This window comes from Papaver somniferum, chromosome 5 (genome assembly GCF_003573695.1).
Source record: "Papaver somniferum cultivar HN1 chromosome 5, ASM357369v1, whole genome shotgun sequence".
Lineage (NCBI taxonomy): Eukaryota > Viridiplantae > Streptophyta > Magnoliopsida > Ranunculales > Papaveraceae > Papaver > Papaver somniferum.
The window spans coordinates 9,685,982-9,709,502 of record NC_039362.1 but is presented as its reverse complement, the minus strand read 5'-3'; the positions used below and the strand labels follow the sequence as shown (position 1 = coordinate 9,709,502).

Genomic DNA, 23,521 nt, shown 5'->3' with positions numbered 1-23,521 from the left:
AGAGATTCTTCTTCTTTTGTTCCTGGAAGCGCTTGTCACATAGGACTTGCTACAGTTATAAGTAGGAAAGGACAATGAGCATTCCGTAGTAACAAACGTTTCTTTAGACTCAAATTCTTCAACTTGTGAGTGTCCTTGAAGAATGATCCTGAGATTATCTCTGAAACTGTCTAAATAATCTTCCTTATTCCTGAAAACACAATTAGAACCAATATTATAGACTTTGGACTTGCACGGTACAAGATTCCACACAACTTGTCTGTGAAGTTGATCCAACTCATCATCCATTATTTTTTTCCAAGAGAGATTGTTTAGAGTTGTTTCAACATTTTATGGTTCTAATTGAGAAGAATAACAACCAATTGAAAGTTCTCTTTTTGTTCTGATTGTAGAGTCTACTCCTCTTTTAGAAACGATAGACGACACACAAAGTGGAGAATCGCCTAGCACATGTAGAAAAAGACCACAACGACTGTCACTACACCATTGAAGGGAAGAGGTAGAACATAGGGAAAGGTTACTCATATTATCAGTACTTTTCAGTTTGGAATTTCCTGACAGAATTGTATGTCCTTTTTGAGTAACACAAGGTTACAAAGTATTTTTGCAAGGATTACTTGCAGCCTCCGGACTCCTTAAAGAAGACATACAGGCTTGTTGAAGATGATCCGATGAGCATCCATATAAGCCAGACCCTTGACATTTGTCTGATTGGTTCCTAGTCACATCAGTTTTCTCAACAAGCGATCATTGAACATTATCTGAATGGTGACAATTCTTTAGAAAAGAACAACTGGATTCTCTCGGATTCAATGAGAGACTCTTACTGGATATCAAATCCTTAAGAGTTGCAATTTCTGCAACAACACCAGAATAGATCCGGATTTGTACTTCCAATCTCTTTTCAAGAGTAACCAGTTTATCAGACCTTTTCTTGCGGTTGTTTTTCAAACCTGGTGAAGCGTTAATTGAGACTTTATGGTCCATATAGTCAGATTGCTACAAACACAGACTTTTGAGGTCTTAAACGTGTTTGCCTGTTCTGATACCAATTGAAAAAGCGGGGGTCTAACAACACCACCCAATATTTCGTTTAGAAATCTGTATGGACTAACTCCGAAATACTTTGCTAGAGAATCAACTAGACAGTCAGACTCAATCTAGATAAAATTATCTCAAGGAGTTAATATCTCTCTCTTGAATTGATTTTTACTCAAGATAAAAACAATAACGAGTCTTTATCAAATACAAGGAATAACTTGGACGGTACCAAAGACCAATGTCCAAGGATCAATCAACAACCAAAGGTTGGATTTCCAATTGATGATCACGAACACACAACCTGTATTATTTCAATTAATATAATGCAGAAAAGAAATAACACAGACACCAGAAGTTTCGTTAACGAGGAAACCGCAAATGCAAAAAAACCCCGGGACCTAGTCCAGATTGGATACGCACTGTATTAAGCAGCTAGAGACACTAGCCTACTCCAAGCTAACTTCGGAAAGGACTATAGTTGAACCCCAATCAGTCTCCCCCGATCCAAGGTACAATTGTACTCCTACGCCTCTGATCCCAGCAGGATACTGCGCACTTGATTCCCTTAGTTGATCTCACCCACAACCAAGAGTTGCTGCAACCCAAAATCGCAGACTTGATAATAAACAAATCTGTCTCACACAGAAAAGTCTATCAAAGGATAAATCTGTCTCCCACAGATAAACGCTAGGTTTTGTTCCGTCTTAAGATATGAAATCAAGGTGAACATGAACCAATTGATAATCCGGTCTTATATTCCTGAAGAACATCCTAGATTAATCAATCACCTCTCTAAAATCCTTCCTGACTACACAGGCGGTTTGTCGAGGAATCACAAACAGTGAGACGAAGATGAAGCCAGACCGATACTACTTTTATCATAGTTGTGTGATCTGATCTTGCATCTTCTATCGTACGAGTACAATATTATTGATTGGCTTCTGATCGTGAGAGTTCTCTGATAGGAAAGATAAAGAAGTCACAAACATCTTCATCTCACTATTTGTGATTCGTCTACGTCCTCTTATTTATACAAGTAAGACTGTTGAGAGATGATTGATTAATCTAGGTTGTTCTTCGGGAATATATGACCGGATTATCAATTGGTTCTTGTTCACCTTGATTTCATATCATAAGACGGAACAAAAACCTAGGGTTCTTCTATGGGAGACAGATTTATCCTTTGATAGACTTTTCTGTGTGAGACAGATTTTTTTATTATCAAGTTTGTGATTTGGGTTGCAGCAACTCTTAGTTGTGGGTGAGATCAGCTAAGGGAATCAAGTGCGCAGTGTCCTGCTGGGATCAGAGGGGTAGGGAGTATAATTGTACCTTGAATTAGTGGGAGACTGATTGGGGTTCAACTAAAGTCCAGTCCGAAGTTAGCTTGGAGTAGGCTAGTGTCTGTAGCGGCTTAATACAGTGTGTATTCAATCTGGACTAGGTCCCGGGGTTTTTCTGCATTTGCGGCTTCCTTGTTAACAAAATTTTGGTGTCTGTGTTATTTCTATTTCCGCATTATATTTGTTATATAATTGAAATAATACAGTTTGATTAGGATTCACTGATTTCTATTAGCTTGATTAATATCAAAAACAAGATAGAGATATTAACTCCTTGAGATACTTTTATCTAGATCGAGTCTGACTGTTGATCGTTGTCGTAGGCGTCAAAAATAATTACACTTTCTTACTACTCAAAATATATAATGAAGCAAGGGCAAGAAAGGATCGTTCCCACAGAGAGGTCTTAGGTTGTCAATATGTTTTGGTTTCTTAAAGGTAACAAGGGGGGTATTTTCTGATTTATGTAAAAATAAAATAAAATAAAAACAAAACAATGAAAAGTAAACACGCAAATCAAGGATGTGAAAGTATTGGTCAAGAATTTCGTTTTCATTCACTAACACGTTCTTGTCTTAATAATTAGAATTGATATTTAATCTCTCATTATCAAAAGCCTTAAGATACCTAGTCGAAAGAATATCATGAAATTTCCTCTTATCATCACACATACATGTAAAACGATGCAAGTATGAATTCTACCAAAAGAATAACCTAACGCCTTGCGCAAATCAAGTTCAATTCCCATGGAACATTAAGATTCATGAAATTAGGCTAATCAATGCAAAGTACAATCATTTTAGGTAAGTTCTTAAAAACAGTTTTCATGCTTAGTTCTATAATTTTAAAACAGTTTTCATGCTTAGTTCTTCTATAAGTTTCTGAAATTGTATGTTGAATTTCTAATTTCTAATTGCTATGGATTCTGTTATTTTGTGCTGATGAGTGACAACAATCTCTTAATTTCTAATAGTTGAATTGGATATTGATGATTTTACTAGTAGCTATAAATTTTGTGTGTATGCGTTAAATGCATTTTGAATGCATGAGAGTGCTGTAAAGGGGAAGAGCTAGTCTTTTTAGGCATGCTGTTGCTTATTATCTAAATAAAATCTGTTCATGGTGGTGCGTGATGATGTTTACTAGTATCTAAAAACACTAACAATAGCTAGGATCATTTTGTTTCAGCTTTATGTTGTGTGCCATGTCTTGATGAGCTAAAGAAAATAGTTCTTTCTTTGCCTTTGAAATCAACCCTAATCTCTTCAGAATAGTTTGCTAAGCTTGGGTCGTCCTCCAGTTTTCACTAAATTCCAGAACTTCGTGTTCTCCAAGCTTTTTGGTAACACAGGACGTTGCTTCATGGCATGACCAAATAGTCCACGGTAATAACATAATATGGGTAGTTTCTCATATCTAAATGTATCCCGATGAACTTTCTTAGAAGATGAGACTAAGAATCAACTGAAAAAGTTGAGAGAGAATCACCAAACTGATGAGATCAAAGAGCTGAGCTACCAGAACGGAAAATAGTATTCAAACTTGCTGCTATTAGTGTCAATCTGACTCATCCATGATGCTATCAGTAGATAACAAAACCTTTTGCTAATAGTTGAATTGGACATGCTGATTTTCTTAGTATCTATAAGTTTTGGGTGGATGAGTTAAATGCAGAGTGCCTGCATTCCAACTACCTTCTTCTTCTTGTTTTTTCTTTTAACTTTGATTCTAGGAATCTAAAACTTAGAAGCACCATCTCTAATCTCACAAATCATCTTCTCTCGAAATTCTGGCTCAAACCTGATGCTGCTAACTTAGAAGCACTTCAACTACCTTCTTCTTCTTGTTATGTTTTCTTTGGTTTTATTACAGCTGCTAATTTTCCCTACTTGATGCTGCAGGTAAATCAACTAACAGATGGAACTGTCAACTAGCAGGAGTGCTAGTAATGGTTGGAGATTCGGAACTTACTTTTATCATTTTCATATGGGTTTTACCCATTGACTAAACAAAATGTTTTTGAAATACTGAGAAAGTACTAGTGTAGCTAGTTTATCATTTTCCATAAACTAAAGGAAAATGCTTTTGAAGTCATCAGAACTGTCTTTTTTAAGTTTGAATGTACAGGGTATGGGAATGGATTATTTTCATCAGAACTGTCTTTTTTAATTAGTGTTAATCTTACTTAACAGATTTGTGAACTTTGTTCTTTTTATGATGATCTTGCGCGTACATTTCATTGCATTCTGCAATTATAATCCATCACATATCGATCTTCCCAGCTTGTAATGGTTGTTGATGCACGTGACCACTTTTCTATCGGTGCCGTGATCTTGAGGAAATATCTAAATGGAAGGGTTCAGTTCTGGTTTAAGTATGGTAATATAGGAACTGGTAGTATTACTTGTTAAAAGGAACTAGTCCACTTTTTTGATAATTCAGCTGAACCACTTTAGCTTGTCGTCTTTATACATTGGATAGCTCATTTAGGAATACTATTGTGAGTCCAAATTAGTAAAATAAAAGTGGGACCAGGTAGCTGTTACCGTCCTGCGTCTATATTTGAGTTACAAGTACTTGATAGTTTCAGTCATCCATACGTTTCACAAGAATGTACAAGCAGAGTTCTTTGTGATAGCACGTTTCCATTCTGTCATTAACTACCATTCATGACTGCAGTCGGTGCAAAATTTGCTGTTGACGATCTTGTCTCTGTTGCGGTATTAGCGTAAAAATATGAGATACCTCAATCTTGAAGCATTTATACCAACTCCCCGTAGCATTTCGATCGGAGATTGTATCATGGTCTTTTATGCTTTCCATTTCTTATTTCATCTGAACATTGAAACACAATTTTCGCCCATATGGTCAAAAATTAGAATTTTGACAGAATTGTATCGACTGAGATTTTACAGAAACACCTCATTAGCTTATGCTAGTAAACTTACATCCATGTATCTTAATACCATTAACTGCCATTCAGCAAATTGCGAGCTGTGATTTTAGCGACCTTCAGTTTTGACAAGGTTTAGCAGAGGTTTCCTCAAGAGAAAGGTTGAATTGGCGAATCTAGGAGTGTGTGTGACCAGGGAAGGTTGAATTGTCGAACCTGGTAGATAAGTGTTGTTCTTTGTTGACTTACAGGCATAATTTATGGCATTTAGGAAGTGGTACTTGATACCTAAAGAGTTTGCTAAGAATCCTTATTCTTATAGTTTTGTTTGTGAACTGTTAGATTCTAATATATCACTGCTCAATGAGCTGTTTGGTATAGGCATAACATGTTTCATGATTAAGAAAGACTTTTTTTTGGCAACTTGGCTGTCAAGTCTTCTTAGACAAACTTAATGAGTAAAAAACAAGAGTTGAAGGGACAAATACTATGGCTCCAGTCTAGAAGGAATTCTGGATTTTGGATCTGATTTCTAGGATCTGGTGCAACTCTTTTTTTGGGAATCAAACATTTGATTTTTGTTCTTGTTTTAAGTATCCAGGCGTTATCATTTTCGCTCTGCCATCTCTCCTTCTCCAACGGCTAGTTTTCTTCTTCTCTTCCCATTTTTGCTGAAACTCCTTCTCCTCTAATGCTTACTGAGTTACAAGCACTACGAAGATAAAACAATCAGAAACTAGGATTAACACAGAAACTGACGGAAACATTTAGAACACTACGAAGATAAAACAATCAGAAACTAGAAATTTAAAGACATTTTTTTTAAGCTACTAGATAACCGAACACATAAAACGTTAAATATCTTATTCATCTGCTTGATTTGTGGTTTTTTTCCTCCCTTGTTTTTACGCTCCTTGGTTCTCTTCATCCGAATCGTCTACCTCAATTAATCCCCCTTCTCGTTCCTGTTGATATATTGCGGATTTTTCATGTGCATGGGCATAATCCATGCCTGGTGGATACTCTGTTAAGAAGTATGTAGAGGTTACTGATACGCCGGTAGCCAATCCAGTATGCAAGTCTTTGATAGCCTGTTTTCCCAACCTTTCTTTCTCTGCTGGGCTTAAATTACATAAATCCAGCCTCTGTGCCCGAGCGGGATATAAAAACGCTTCCCGTTGACAAACTGTGCATCTATAATATTGTAGTCGATGCAACTGGCCCTCTTGACATCGTATGGCCTTAGTTGATGATATTGGAGCTCCTAAAGGAATCCTTGTTGGGTGCAATAATCAAAAACAAAGAAAAATCAAATAAGCAAAAAGTTATTGATACTTAGCTCCTTTAGAGTGGAAGTGATTGCTTTGACGAAATGAACAAGCTCCCCATATCTCCGCAACATCAACAATGCAAAACTTTGGAAAACAGAGTGAGTCGCGTGTTCAACACGCTGTCCTTAAGACATTACCGCCCGGATACACTCAAGAGTGATGCTATATCCCTCACAGGACGGATATCTTCAGGATAAAACACCCTAATACACCTACTACTAGCATATGTAGTAGATGCTCAACTTGAGCTTGGCAACTCCGAAAAAAACATTAAGGAAAATCGTGAATGCTAAAGAAAGCAATACAAAATATTTCCCTTGGGGGTCTCTCTAAAAATATAGAGAATCCCCTTTGGGGTCTCTCTAAAATATAGAGCAACCCCTTTCCCATGTTTTCCCTTAGGGGTCCCTCTAGAATATAGAGCAACCCCTTTATTTTCCATACTTTTACAAAAGAAGTGAATTTATAATTGACAAACTCAAGTTAAGAAGAGCTCCTCCCCTATGTGGGACTAAAAATCTTATATAGTCTCTTAAAAACAACTAAAGAGTGGAAACTCCACTATGTGGGACTAATAAGTTTTCATTCACAAAAGAAACACTAAATTAAAATCTTTAAAAAGTATTTTTATTAATCGTTTTTCCAACAATCCCCCACATGAATGAAAACTCAATAAAACGTGAAAAACACAGATAGATCTTGGTAAATCAACAACCCAATCTCACGACCCGAACTGACTGAACAGACAGACAGATAGTGCATGTTGAATTCATACTAGCCATTTCAACGTCCTCTCCTTCACACAGTAGTGTGTTGATCTCAGGGTCATACTATGGATTGCATAAATCATAATAGTATAAAGATCTTTCATCTTTAGTTTCTCACAAGTGAGACTAAAGGTTTCTTTCACCAAAGTGAAAAATCATGAACTAGTGAACCCTTAATGACCCTTAGGTCCTAAGAACTAGTAATAGCAAGACCATAAAAACAACATAAAACTCATTTTATCAAAATAAATTAAAAATAGATAAAAACGAAAAACAGGAAATACCACTATAGGCAGAGGTGTCCATGAGGTCTTGAACCTTTGCTTAGTGAGAGATTACCGGAACTACTTGCTAGACAGTGAAAGCGATGTCTTGAACTGCTAGCGTTTGGTGTAATCCGCGATAATAACCACGCATGATATCTCCAAGGTTGCTGCCAAGCTCGTGCCGTTGTGTCCGTTTTGGCCCTGGACTTATCCTGTTTCTCAGAATGCTCTAGAGAATCAGCTCATATTCTCATAGGAAGCGACCCACTTCCCCATTCAGATAGGTGAATTCCATCAAGAGTGTTTACTGCTACACCCCACTTCAATCTTAAATTGAAACTATAGAACTCATTAAGACTTATTAAAAAGTCATCCTCCACATGCAGTCACACTATCACGTCTACACCATAGGGAAGGGACAGAGAATGAAAATCTCTGATAGTGTTTACCTTTACCCACCACAAATTAGTTTCTCATTCGAAACCTTGATCATGGGATCTCCAGTTAGCAAGGTTGAGTATCCTTCATGGTAAGTTTAATATATGAGCTTAAGCCCCAACCCCCTCGACGCATTTTTGACTATCTCTTTGTACAAAACTTTCGTCAAAGGTTGCGCGAAATTCTCCTTGGACTTTATCCAATCAATGAAAATAACGCCGATTGAGATTAGTTATTACTTAGCTTTAACTATTATAGATTGGCTAACACAATGTATAGATATAGCTGGCACAGGCCTATGCCAGAGAGGAATGTCTTCTAAAAATCATCTTAGGCACTCGGCCCTCTCTCGTGCTTTATCTAACGCAATACTCTCAGATTCCATAATGAATTGAGCAATATATGTTTGTCTGAAAAACTTCCAGAAACAAACCCTCTTGTTAGAGTGAAAACATATCCACTGGTAGACTTAGACTCCTCTGAGTCAACTATCCAGTTTGCATCACAAAGTCCCTCAAGGACAACAAGATACCTTTCATAAATAAAACAAAAGGTAATAGAGTATTTTAGGTACCATAATACTCTATTAAGCGCATCCCAATGCTCTTGTTCTGGACTACAAGTATATATACTTAACTTACTCACAATATAGGCAATGACTGGACTCTTACAGTTCATTAAATTCATCAGACATCCTATAACTCTTGAGTATTCAAGTTAAGATATTCCATTACTCTTATTTTTCTCGAATCTACAAGAAGAATCGTACGGAGTAAGGCATGCTTACAATTAGACTGATTGTATCTCATAAGCACAAATTCAGCACAATGAGAATGACTAAGACTATAAATGTTAGATTATCTTCTAATCCTCATCCTTATGATTACATCAATAAGGTCTAAGTCTTTCAAGTCAACGTTATCATTCAGCGTATGTTTTAGTGGAATTAATTATATCTACGTTTATATCAAGTATTAGCATATCATCAATATACAAGCATACAATCACATAGGCATCCTTAACAAGTTACTTGCAAATATACTTGTCAGATTCATTGCCTTAAATTCACTACTCATAATCACATGATCAAATTATCATGTCACTGTTTATGTGCTTTATTTGAAAACAATACAAAGATTTGTTCAACTTGCAATCTTTGTCTTCACAACCTTTCACTACAAAGTCCTCAGGCTGGTCTATGTAAATTTCTTTATCTAATTCACGGCTTTATAAAATTTGTATTAACATCCATCTGATGTATCTCTAAGTTGTTTATGGCAGTAATAACAATTAGCATCCCAATGGAAGTAATTCTTGTCACATGCGAATTAGAATCAAGGAAATGTACACCTACTTTTAGTTTATATCCTTTAGATATCAACCTAGCCTCATAATTTTTCCACAGTTCCATCTATCTTACGTTTCCTTTTAAAGACTCATTTACATCCTATGGTCTTACTTCCCGGAGGTAAACTAGCATGATCCCAAGTCTGCTTCAGACGGACTTTTTCCATTTCACTAAATGAAGCTTCTTAGCAGAGTGGGGTTTCGGTAAATGTTATGGACGAAGCTATATTTTTGGGTCCTCTATTTTAGGTTTATGGATGACAACCTTAGCCAAACACCCCCACACTTTGAAGTATGCATAATAAGGTTGTCTACCTTTCCACAGTTCATATGGAGTTTTATCTGATCCTTTAAAAGGTACTCTGTTCAGGATATAGCAGGCTGAGAGGACAGCTTCCCCCCACAAGTTCGGAGGTAATCCTGAACTAATTAACATGGCATTCATCATCTACTTAAGGGTACGGTTCTTACGTTCAGCTACACCACTCGACTGAGGTGAATAAGGAGGGGTAACTTCGTGTATTATGCCATGTTTTACACAGAAATCTCTTTTCGGAATTTTATACTCACCACCACGGTCAGACCTAATGGTTTTAATGGTAGTATTCATTTGGTTTTCAACTTCAATTTTATACATCTTAAAGGTTCTAAGGCATCATCCTTACCTCTAAGCAAATATATATGACAATACCTAGTACAGTCGTCTATAAAAGTAATAAACCATTTCTTACCACCTCTAGTTTGAACCGGATTCATGTCAACTAGGTCCGAGTGAATTAATTCTAAGGGTTTAGAATTTCTATGAACATTTTGCTAAAAGGTTTTTTTATCATATTTTGATTCTACGAGAAATTAACTTTTGTGTTCAATATCCAAATTAAATTTAGGTATGTATCCTATGCTATCCAGTTTACGCATTGACTTATAATTTACATGTCAAAGTCACACAAAAGAAAGCACAAGAATCAACTATGTTCATTTTATCAGATTTTCCTTTAAGCTTATAAAGACCCTAAGTCTTATAACCGTCGCCTAAAAAATCACTGCCCTTAGTTACAACAAGTTTTCTAAATTCACTTAAGATCTTCAATCTTTTATCATCTACAACATAAAAAGATACAACATTCTTGCATATGCCCGGAACATGAAAACTTCATTCAATGTGAGAATATTATAGATATGAGCTTCTGCTCGACCTTTTCCTTTTATGCAACCTCTGTTGCAGATGAGTTACTCATATAGAGTTTCTCGACATCCCCTATCCTCTAATAGGAGGTGAATAAGGTCTCTGTTTCAGCAAACATGCTTAGTGGCTCCAAAGTCCACCCATCAATATCTCTCTCATTGGTTATTAAAATAACTTCCGACATCATGCCACTGAACACGTTCTAGTTTGTTTCAACTAAATTAGCATTAACTTATTACTTATTAAGGTTTTTACGTTGTCTACAATTTACTGCCATATGGCTAGGAATTTACAAACATAAAAATTACCCTTAATTAAAGTAACTCTAGATTCAGGTTTACGAAACATACCTTTATTATGAAGACCACGCTTAGTGTTGTGTTCGATGTTCTCACCTTTGCCATCTTTGGAAGATTTGTTTCCAACCACATGCGGATATTAGCCATGTCCCTCGGAGATGACACCTTTATTCACAAATCACAATTCCAAATCAGAAAGTAAAATATGAGTTTTGAAGATAACATCTAGATATACAAACTTCGTTTGAATCAGCGTTTCAAAAAACTCATGGTTACCCCACAAAAATTAATTTAGTTAACAACAAATTTCTGCTTGTCAGAATTTTTCAGAAACGTTTTTCTGTTTTTGTAAAATATCAAAAAAGTATTTTTACAACTCCAAAAATTCTGAAATTTTACGCGGGTAATTATCTGGATGTCTACTAAGTTTTGTCAAAAGGGGTCATCGAAATTCCTTCTATGTTGAGAGATAAATTCGAAACTCTACAGCTGACCAAAAATTCGTTTTTTGTTTTTCACTCCACAATTAACATCCATGATTCACAAGACCAACCATTTTCGATTATTACAAATACTAATGTCTTAAGATTGTTGGGTGCAATAATCAAAAACAAAGAAAAATCAAATAAGCAAAAAGTTATTGATATTTAGCTCCTTTAGAGTGGAAGTGATTGCTTTGACGAAATGAACAAGCTCCCCATATCTCCACAACAGAAACAAGGAAAAACTTTGGAAAACAGAGTGAGTCGCGTGTTCAACACGCTGTCCTTAAGACATTAGCGCCCGGATACACTCAAGAGTGATGCTACAGCCCTCACAGGACGGATATCTCCAGGATAAAACACCCTAATACACCTACTACTAGCATATGTAGTAGATGCTCAACTTGAGCTTGGCAACTCCGAAAAAAACATTAAGGAAAATCGCGAATGCTAAAGAAAGCAATACCAAATATTTCCCTTGGGGGTCTCTCTAAAAATATAGAGAATCCCCTTTGGGGTCTCTCTAAAATATAGAGAAACCCCTTTCCCATGTTTTCCCTTAGGGGTCCCTCTAAAATATAGAGCAACCCCTTTACCATATAGGGGTCCCTCTAAAATATAGAGCAACCCGTTTACCATATAGGGGTCCCTCTAGAATATATAGCAACCCCTTTTTTTTCCATACTTTTACAAAAGAAGTGAATTTGTTTATATAATTGACAAACTCAAGTTAAGAAGAGCTCCTCCCCTATGTGGGACTAAAAATCTTATATAGTCTCTTAAAAACAACTAAAGAGTGGAAACTTCACTATGTGGGACTAATAAGTTTTCATTCACAAAAGAAACACTAAATTAAAATCTTTAAAAAGTATTTTTATTAATCGTTTTTCCAACAATCCTAAAATGATTGCATGCCATTTCTATCTTTTATTTTTCTTCTCTAAATTTTCTTAGCTGTGGGTTGCTTTCTGGTAGCAGTGAACAAATTTATAAGTCCAGCGATCTCTTGGTCTTTACTCCGCATTATCTTTGTTGCCAATTTCTTACGTTTGAATTAATACTCATTCAACTCCCTTATCTTCTTGTGTTCTTCGTATTCTATATATCGTTGGTTAATGGAACGGTGCATTGATGGGATTCAGACTATCCTAGACTTTTCTTAAGCCGTTTGCCTAGCTATTATCTTTTCTCATCCCTTGTCTTGTCTTTGTGTTTTGATATTTCTTTTCATAGAATCCCTACCCCTCTATAGGCTTTTAAAAATTTGATAGAAAGCTTATAATTTTATTTTAACCTGTTATTGGTTTAACGTGTGGTTTAGTCATTCTGACTTAGATGCTCTTTTTTATGCGTCTATCGATTTCTGTTGTGTAATTCCTGTCTCCGTTTTGAACTACTTTTTGATCTCTCATCTTTGAATTAAATGCTCCTTGAAAGCTAGCAACCTTTATATTTTTACTGTCGGTTTTTGATTGGTCGAGGTTTAATCCTTAAACTTCTCATTCTTTATACTTTTTTGAGTTTTTCAAGAATTCAAATTTGTGGGTGTTTTTCGGACATTATTTACTTACTTAAGCAATTCTTGCTTTGCTCATACTCTGTATTATTTTCTTCTATCTCTCTTCTCTTGCATTTACTTCTTCTCTTCCATTCTATTTCTGATTTCATCTTTCTTATTCATTATGAGTGATTACAATTTATATAAACATCTCAGTGGGATATCCGTAGCTCAAATATATGCCAACTATACAAATTTGGTATTCTACCTACTCCGCCTGCGTTAATGAGAGACTTTGGTATTAAAGAGAACAGTATCTTAGCTAGATTTTTTTCAATCGAAACCTATAAAACTGAGGATATTAGAAGCGTTCTTCGTCATTTTTGGGGGCTCAACATAGGATTTCAAATCAGAGAGGTGGATCTAAATTTGTTCATTATCACGTTTCATACTGCTGATGACCTTAACTGGATAGCTGTGAATGGTCCTTGGTACCCTTATGGTAATGTCATGTCAGCTCGTTCGGCCTTCCCAGGTATGCAAATATCGACTGAAGTGGTTAAAGAAATCCCACTATGGGCGTGTATTTCAAACACTAAGCATGAAAACAGAGTTGGTGAGCGCATTGGCTTGATAACAAGCAGGACTGGAATTGTAAGTAGAGTTGAAAAAGGCAGCTTTGACTGCGAATCAAGAGCTTTAGTATGGGTTAACATAGAAAAGCCATTAGTTAGGAATCTCCTAGTTATAGTTGCTAATTACTCTGTCAGATAACTATACTTCTCTTATCTCAACTTACCATCCAATTTTTGCTCTCACTGCAACCGCTTTGGTCACAAGATTAATCAGTGTGCCATTCTTCAGCACAGACCTTTAGAAGATATTTATGATATCTCCATGTCGTCTCCGGGGCCTGCTGATGATATTTTTGTCTTAGATAATACTCTGATACAAATCTGGAATCCGCAAGATACTGTTGATGCTCATGGGCAAATGGGTTCAGTAGAGAAGTTTTTGGCCATTCCTGGAACTAGAGAGACTTTATACGAGCTTTACAGAGAAGAACATCCACTTCCTGTGCAACCTCTCTTGCATCAGCCTGTTTCTAATCGTGAGTATGAAGTTCTAGGTCCTGTAACTTATGAGGAAGAGATGCCTTTAGCGTCTAACTCAATCTTAGGAAAGAGAAACTTCCCATTTAACTTGCCTGAAAATTTCATTCTGCTTCATGGATCAAGCTCTGAATCAATGGAATCGGGAAACTCTGAGACTCATAGAGTTATCAGGGATATGGAACCTATTCACCGTAGCCCGGAACAATATTTTTATTTGCAACAAGAATTAGCTACTCCGGAAACCATTAGGCCTGAACCAGAACCAATTCAAGTTAATCGCAGATTATCTTTCTCTTCTCCCCCCTTTGTAGATGCAAATGAACACCTTTCCCCTCCTCTCTCTCTGTGGAATCCATTGCATCTTCTTCTATTGCATCTCATATTAAATCACCGGATTCTAGCATAATTGCATTGCACCCACATATTGCATCACCTTTAACTCAGCCTAAATCAGCATTTTCTTTATCAGTCCCTGATTTCTTATCATCTTCTTCATCTGAAGAGCTTCGAATTTTGGTTTCTAGTGCTGACAATTTGCATTCATTCAACCAATATGGTTCCAATCTCAAAGAACAGAATAAGTCAACGGAAGATTACGTACTTATTCCCTTCTTTCTAGATTCCCCATCAGTGCCTAAAATCGAAAATCAGGTAACCATAATAGCTTCTATCTTGATTTATTTGATGCATTCTTGACTCTTTACTACTGCACTATATTACATGATTGCTTTTATTTTGACATAAGCATAAAATTTAGCTCTAATTTCAACCGTAACATATTAGGAAGAGTATACGAATCATAGAGTCACCTACTGTAAAATTCCTGACATTCTAGAATTTAGTTCACTTTCCCTTTCTGCAATATGAAAATCATTGCTTGAAATGTTCAAGGGTGTGGTAACCCCTTTACGCAAAATCATTTAAACCAGTTGATTAATAATGATAAACCTGAAATCCTCTTCATGTCTGAAACAAAATCTAAAAGATACCTAGTCAAAATAATTCTTAATGAATTTCCCAACACTCATATAGTAGATCCGGTTGGGTTAGCCGGAGGTTTAGCAATAGTATGGGTAGATGGATTTTATTTTGAAATAGTACAATGGAACCTTAATATGATAAACATTCTAGTTCAAACTAATTGTGATTCCTCTCCTTGGCTTCTTACTTGCTTTTATGAAAGTCCTTATCCCTCTAATAGAAATGTTGCTTGAGACTTCCTCTCAGACATAGCCACCCAAGTTAATAGAACCTCAATACCATGGGTTTTACTTGGAGACCTTAATATGATCTTTAGTCAGGATGATAAATTAGAAGGTTTACCTTTCAAGAAGACAGATTGTGATTACTATCAAAATATTCTATACAAGGCAGGCCTCAGTGACATAGGTTTCAAGGGTTATGAATATACCTGGAATAACCATAGAGATATGACAACTAACATTCAAGAAAGACTTGATAGAGCTGTAGCCAACATAGAATGGAATGATAAATTCCAAAAATGAATTGTCACATCTTGTGGCTGCAGGTTCTGATCATTGACCTATAACTTTGAACCTAGATACTACCTTTACCAAAACAACCTCCACATTTAAATTTTACGATACCTGGCAAATGGATAACTTTTGTGTTCAAACTATCAGAGAATCATGGAACCATATCATAAATGAGAATCCTACAAACTCTCTGATCTTGAATCTCAAGACTGTTCAAACTAACTTATATTATTGGAGAAAACACATCGTTGGTCTCCCTTCTAAGCAAATGAAACAATTACTAGTCCAAATAGACAATTTAAACAAATCTAATTTTGTCTACCAAAAGGAAGCCAAGATTAAAGAAAAACTTTCTCAGTTAGAAAACCTCTATGCAACTCAAGAAGACATAGCAAAACAACAATCTAGAGATAACCTTGTACAGCTAGGTGAGAAGAATACTAAATTATTCCATACCGAAACTCTAAAAAGAAGAAAGTGGAACAATATAGAATGCCTTGAGATAAAGGATATTCCATACTAAATCTTTTCTCTGTCCCTTCTCCTGCTCCTTCTCCTAACCCTGTGATCTTCCATAACATAGCTGCTTGCATTACCCCTGATATGAATGTAGCTCTTAACTCTATTCCTTCTGTTGAGGAAATCTGGCAAGTAATAAAAAAATTGAAACCAAACAAGTCCCCTGGCCCAGATGGTCTCCCAATCAGTTTCTTTAAACTAAATTGGGAAACTGTGGGTGATCAAGTTGTTTCTTCTATTCAGTGTTTGTTTGAAACAGGTGTTTTACACCCTGAATTCAATAAAACATTTTTATTCTTAATCCCTAAAAGTAGGCACCCTAAATATCCAAGTGGTTTCAGACCAATTGGTCTTTGCAACACTATCTATAAAATCATTGCTAAGATATTATCAAATAGGATGAAACCTCTTCTCAATTCTTTAATCTCTCCATTCCAAGATTCCTTTCTATCTAAAAGGCAAATCTCTGACAATATCATAATTGCTCAAGAGATAATTCATTCCTTTAAGAAAAAGAAGGCTAAACATGCTGGAATGGGCATAAAGATTGATATGTCTAAGGCTTTGGAAAAATTGATTGGAATTTCCTGATGTCCTCTATGAAAGCATTTGGCTTTGATGATACCTTTTGTAACCTCATTTACCAGTGTATTTCTACCTCTTCTATTGTTGTCTTACTCAATGGAAGTCCAGGAGAGTATTTCAAACCTTTTAGGGGACTCAGGCAAGGTGATCCTCTATCTCCATACTTATTCATCATTTGTATGGAGATCTTCTCCAGAATGCTTTTAGCAGGAGAAGAAGAGAAGTTAGTAAATGGTGTAAAAATAACCCCTAAGAATAGTCCTATTTCACATCTATTTTTTTGCTGATGATTGCTTGTTATTCATTAGAGTAGACTTAAAGGAATGTCACAACATTCTGGCCCTAATTGACTCATTTGGCAAAGCATCAGGGCAACTAATAAATTTTGAGAAATCTGGGATATTCTTTAGTAAAAAAGTACAACCTAAACATCAAAGAATGATAAGTAAACTTTTAAAAATAAAAAAAATTAACCCCCTAGACTCCTACTTAGGAACCCCTATTTTCATTACTAAGGCAAAAATAAAACTGTCTGAGGATTTAGTTTCTAAAATGGAAAATAAAATAAAAATTTGGATGGGAAAAATGCTTGCTCAAACAAGCAAACTTTTCCTAAACAAAGCAACCTTAGCTAGTATGGCCAGCTATCAAATGAGCTGTTTTATACTACTTAAGAAAATTACTAATAAAATAGATGCATTATAGAGAAATTTTTGGAGGGGCAAAGAAACAGACTATAAGGGATACTATCCTAGATCTTATTTTTGTCTTTGTAAACCTAAACACAAGGGAGGGTTAGGCCTAAGGAATGCTCATAAATTTAACCTAGCTATGATAGCTAAACTAGCTTGGAGACTCTTAACAGAACCAAAAGCACTTTGGGTTTCTCAATTAAAACCTAGATATTTTAGAAACACTTCACCCTTCAAGGCAAATAAGCCAACAACTAGCTCTTGGATTTGGAAATGCATATATAAAGGTGTAGAATTAGTAGAACAAAATAACATTTGGGAAATAGAGGATGGTAATAATACTAATATTTGGGATGAAAAGTGGATCCCTAACTTGGAAAATAATCTTAGAAATTGGAAAACAGTCATAAACAACCATTTAACACTTGTGAAAGATCTTATTGATCCAATCACAGAGAAGTGGAATTCTACTTTAATTTTGGAAATGTTCCCTAGTCATATTGCTGAAAAGATTATTAATACTAGGATAACAAAAGGCAAATCTGATGCTTTAAGATGGCTCCTTACTAAGTCTGGTATTTTTACTGTTAAATCCATGTACAATAAATTGAATGAGAAAACTGTGAATCATTATAACTTAGGACAACCTGATTCTTTCTGGAAAAGACTTTGGAGTCAAGATATTTCTGATAGAATAAATTTTTTTGCATGGAAATGCTTACAAAATGCCATGTCAACAAATTTGAAATTATCCAAATTTATGGAAGATGTTCATCCTTACTGTTCTTTTGGGTGCACTGAAGAGGAATCTATAGAACATATTCTGATTTTTTGTCCTTATGCGAAAGTTGTTTACGCTGCTGAACCAAATCCTGTAGTACCATGTTTTCATAGTTCTACAACCTTCCTAGATATCTGTAAGCAATGGATGGGAAAATTAAACCCAACTATCTCTATAGAGCTCATTTTAACAAAAGCTTGGTACATATGGAAGGAGAGATGCAGTAGGGTTTTTGAAAAAACTAAACAATCCAGTGCTCATTTAAGTTTAGAAATCCAAAGATACTTATACTTTTGGAGTAATCATTCTATTACTCAGGTGAAAAATAAGGTCCCCTCCAAAGAAAAATCAATTAAAGATCAATATAGATGCAACCTGGAATTCTAAGACTTTGCCTGCATGTTTTTCCTTAATTCTCCGAAATGATGCAGGTAAATTTGAGCAAAGCCGAGCAGGACCAATATCAGCTTCTACCGCTGAAGAAGCGGAAGCAATAGGTATGAGACAAGGAGCGAAATGGGCAGTTGAACATGGACTGGCCAACTTTTTGGTTGAAGGAGACTGCAAAAACCTCATTGACTATCTGAATGGAAAAGAATCAGGAATTGAATGGCAGAATCAAGCCATAATGGAGGAAGTCAAGAGTGAATTTAATCTTTGTCAAAATTTTCTAGGTTTTTTTTTATGTTCCTAGAGCTGCAAATAATGCAGCAGATATCTTGGCCAAGGAGGCTAAATCCTTTAGGCAGACTTTGAATTGGAGTAAAACTCCTCCTTTTTGTATTAAAAATGCTCTTGAAGTAGATAAATCTAATGTTAGGATGGATATCTCCAATCCTACATTGGATGACTCTACTTATCATGATGTAAGGGTTACTAACTCCCTAAATTAGCTCTTTTGAATGCACTTAACTTACAAAAAAAAAAAAACCATTTGATTGATTTTCTCAACTAGGAAAATTTTATCCTCGACCATTAGCGCTAAAAGCTCTTCTCACCTTATTTTAATTTGTTCATTCTGTAAGAGGTAGTCTGGTTTGCTTCAACTGGCAAGGTATTTACCAACTCTGACATGTCTATGTTACACTCTGCAACTGGGTAATATTTTTTACTGACTGACACTTGAGGCCACCATTACAGCCACATTTTTAGAGTAGGACTTACTGTAAGCTCAGAATTTATAATATAGGTTCATATCTTCATCCGCACTAACAAGTAATGTCCACAGTAAAATGCAGTATGATGCAAAATTGGTCAAGTTCGGTCAAACAAATTTTAAGTTGGCAACAGCTGCGACCTTGTGTGTAGGGCTGTTCATGGTCGGTTTTGGTTCGGTTTTTAGCCAAACCAAAACCGAAACCAATACTATCGGTTTCTTAAAATATGAACCAAACCAATCCATTAACCATTGGTTCGGTTTCTTAATGGTTCTAGCCGGTTTCGGTTTATTCCAGCGGTTATCGGTTAACCGGCTGCTATGTCAGTTTCAGGAAACTGACAGTTCAAATCTAAGAAAAAAAAAACATGGTTTAAAGATTTTCAAACCTACCTACAGGCTACATACATTCCCATTCCATACACAATCCAAATTCATAACATTCTTAAACACAATTCAAAAGATAAAGATTAGTAATTCAAAAGATCCACAGTCTCCATAACATCTAAACAACATCGACACTTTCCAGCTATGCATCCACAAAATCAACTGATAGCTTCAGACTTTCCAGGGTTGCTGACTGCATGTATATGAAAATGGCAAGCAACTGGTAGTTAGAATCTAATTCACGTATATTTCCACTAATCATGATGGCAAGCAATACATGAAAATGCTAACAGTGAAAAGACGTGACATGCAAACACACCATCAGGAGGAAAATGTATCTTTCTTTGCTAACTGAACAGGTAATAACTTAACAGGTTTAAGAGGCACTAAATTAGCACATTAAGACTTTAAATTAAATCCAAAGAAAACATGCTTTCAATTGGTGAGATGAATTACCTTGGTACTCCTTAGTCCTCAACATCATCATCTGTTATGTTTACGAACATGGATTTAGAGAGAGAGTCCAAAAATTCTGCAATGAACAAATGCACGATCAGTAGTATACAGTGAGTTGAAAGAGAAAAAATTGAAGATTGTTTAGGATTTTCTGAAATTCAATTAGGGAAGAAATTAATGATGATGCTGAGATGATTGTTAAATTTAATCAAAGTAAAAGAGAAACTGAATTCAATTGTTTGGCTAGAACTAATTCAGAAGTAAAAGATTTATCTCTCAATAGCATACAACAGAGTTACAGTTCTTGCAACTTAAATCCCCCAGCCCAATTTTGACTGTTTAGATCCAGCCTCTAAATCTCAGGAGCATGATAAACATTTCAAAATGGTGAAATCCAGTCCACTTGCAAAATCCAGAGAGTTACAGCAAGCACTGGAATTGTTGCTTTACCTCCAAAAGATAAGTATCACAAACTCTAAACTAATGATTTGAAATGATAAAGCTTGATCTTTGACCTTACAACTCACAAAATAAAGCGAATGATCTATAATTCCTATATGTGACTTATGAGCTAATTATATGAAGTTTTATGAGTCACCCATAAGCTGACATACATGAACTAGATAATCTGAACATTTTGTGGTATGTCATCAATAAGCTAAACTGCTATACTACAAACAAATTAACAAATGAAATAATACCTGAACTAACTTCCTCTTCTGGTCCCAAGGAAGAAGTATCAAGATCAATCGGCGTTTTCAACCAATTTTGAGCACAAATCAATGCCTCAACTGTTGTGGGAAGTAAAGAACTTCGATATGGATCGAGAATACGCCTCCCAGTGCTAAAGGCAGATTCAGATGCCATTGAAGAGATGGGTATAGCCAATATATCTCTTGCGATTAGTGCCAAAGTAGGATACCTAGTCGAGTTCGTCTTCCACCAACCTAAGATATCAAAAGAAACTTTCTCTTTCCGCGGTTCTCGTTTCTCTCTCAAATAAGTCTCCAGCTCATTTTTTCCTTCATCATCAAAACTTTCCTCTTCTTCTCTTGCTCTCTCTGCCATAAGGGCGGCTGCAGCACAATCTCCTTCATCATCTGGTTCAGCGCCAACAGTATTACCACCACTACTATCTGTTACAACTGTTGAGTTTCCAGCACTCATTTGGACATCCCAGTATTCTTCAAAAAGTGCTTTAAAGTCCCTCATTACAAGATCCATTAGTTCTGTTCTCAAATAACCACCACCAATTCCTAACTGGCCAAGAAGAAACTTCAATCCTAATTCTTTATCTTGTGGATTCAATAATACAACAATAAACATAAGATTGTTCATCTTTTCATAACGTCCCCAATACTCGTTATATTTACTTTGCATTTTAAGACCCATGCTAGAAAGAAATGTATCTTTGTGATTTGCCCATGTGTTTAAAGTTCGATGAATAACACTCACATGAAACAAGAATTCGTGTGCAGTAACATGAGTAGAAGCAGAGAACTTGACAGTAAAATCAAAAAATACCTTCAAAAACTTCGCGAAGGCTCTAGCATACGACCAATCTGATGGGTATGGCGCGTGCAAAGGAGGTGCTGATGGGGCCTTATCAGAACTTGTTCTCTTGCGTTTCTTTCCTCTCTTTGCATTAGCAATAACTTCTTCATCAGAACTTAAGTCTGCATCTTGGTTTTCATCCACATCCCAGTCAGGTTGGTTATCAACGGTGGAAGTATTAGAAGTAGAAGAAACTAAAGGAATTTGACTTTCAACAAAACAGAACTTCTTCTTGAATGCCTTGTCCTCATACTCTAACCTCTCAAAAGCTGGCTGATACTTCTCAGCTGAGTCTAACATAGTAAATGTCGAATTCCAACGGGTGTCTACATATAGGACCAAACCCTTCTTGCATTCAATCTTCTCGTAAGTGACACAGTCCATAAATTTTTTCAATCTTGCAGGAGAACTCATACAATACTTCACTACTGCCCTTATTCTCTTAATTGAGATGTCATACTCCTTCATTCCATGCTTTACAACAAGAGCAAGGACGTGAGCAGCGCATCTCACTTGTAAGAAACCCTTCACTAAATCTGAATTCTTTCTGAGTACTTGGTTTTGCAGATATGTTATAGCTACATCGTTGGCAAAAACGTTATCTAAAGTTATAGTAAACACATTTTCGATCTCCCAATCTAACAAGCATGTTCCTATCATCCTACCAATAGTCTCACCGCTATGACCTACAATTTGGATGAAACTAATGATCTTCTTGTGCAACTTCCAGCTAGCATCTATCCAATGTGCTGTAATAACCATATATCCCAAATTCTGAAGTGAGCTCCATGTGTCAGTGGTGAGGCAAACTCTGACTTTATTAACCTTGAAATAATTCTTCAATCTCACTTTCTCGTACTCAAACAGTTCCATAACATCTCTCCGTACAGTGATACGAGATGGTATCTTGAATCTACTCTCAAGTACCTTGCAAAATTCTCGGAAACCTTCCCCCTCAACTATTCTAAAAGGCTGCTCATCCACTATGATGAATATAATCAATGCTTTTCTACACGAATCCTGACAAAAAGTTACAGCAACTAACTTTTCATCTTCTCCCAGCCTAGCAGGTTCAAAAGAAAGAGTCGACTGACCAGAATCCTTAGGAATAAGATTCAGACACTTTCTTAAATGGTTATTCAAGGAGCCGGTCCCATGTGTAGAAGAGTCAGCTTTCATTCTCTGTTTACATTTCTTGCAAGTTACCATTATCGAAGGAGGAGGGTCCAGATCAACGTGATCCCAAACCCATGAAGTTTTCTTCTGCTTCTTAGAAGCTGGTGCAGTGACAGTGATGGTACCAGCATCGGAAACATTGGCAGCTGGTGCAGATGGAGCTTCACCAGCAGTTGGTACTTTTGCAACTGAACTAACTTCAGTAGAGGCGTTAGAAGATCTTGGAGGAGGATGTAATGGTGGCAACAATGCATTTGAGTTAACGGAAGCCTGAATATAAACAAGGCAGAAATTCAAATCAGATAACATGTAAAAAAAGCATATCAAAGTGCATTCAAAGAAGATGATACACTTTATATGCAAAAAAACATATACAGATACTAATTATTTTCGAGTTGGATGGATGATAGATGATACACTTTATATGCACAAAGAAGTATTCTGTAATTAAGGAGTAGATAAATTCACTGGATGTCCTCTCAGCTAGAGCTAAAAGAACGAATTGACACAGTGGTACCAATCACTTGAACGAATTAGTAAAAGAAGACTGCAAATTTTAGAATCCTATTTTTCTAATTCTTGAGGAAAAATATCTTACTGGTGTTGATCCTGATTCCTCCATAGTTGAATCAAAGAAATCAACTTAATCCTGCAAAAAAACAAAACAAGCAAAATCAAATCATTTTAGTAAACCCTAGATTAAATATAAATCA

General features: G+C 36.0%; 1 long non-coding RNA gene across 1 annotated transcript; it reads right to left on the bottom strand.

The window, feature by feature from the left end:
* Positions 1-19,722: 19,722 nt before the first annotated feature.
* LOC113277257 lies at positions 19,723-20,825 on the bottom strand. The gene is made up of 3 exons (XR_003324818.1): positions 20,780-20,825; positions 20,079-20,154; positions 19,723-19,815 (listed from the first exon to the last, which is right to left on the bottom strand). It is a non-coding gene; the product is annotated as an uncharacterized LOC113277257 (long non-coding RNA).
* Positions 20,826-23,521: the final 2,696 nt, after the last annotated feature.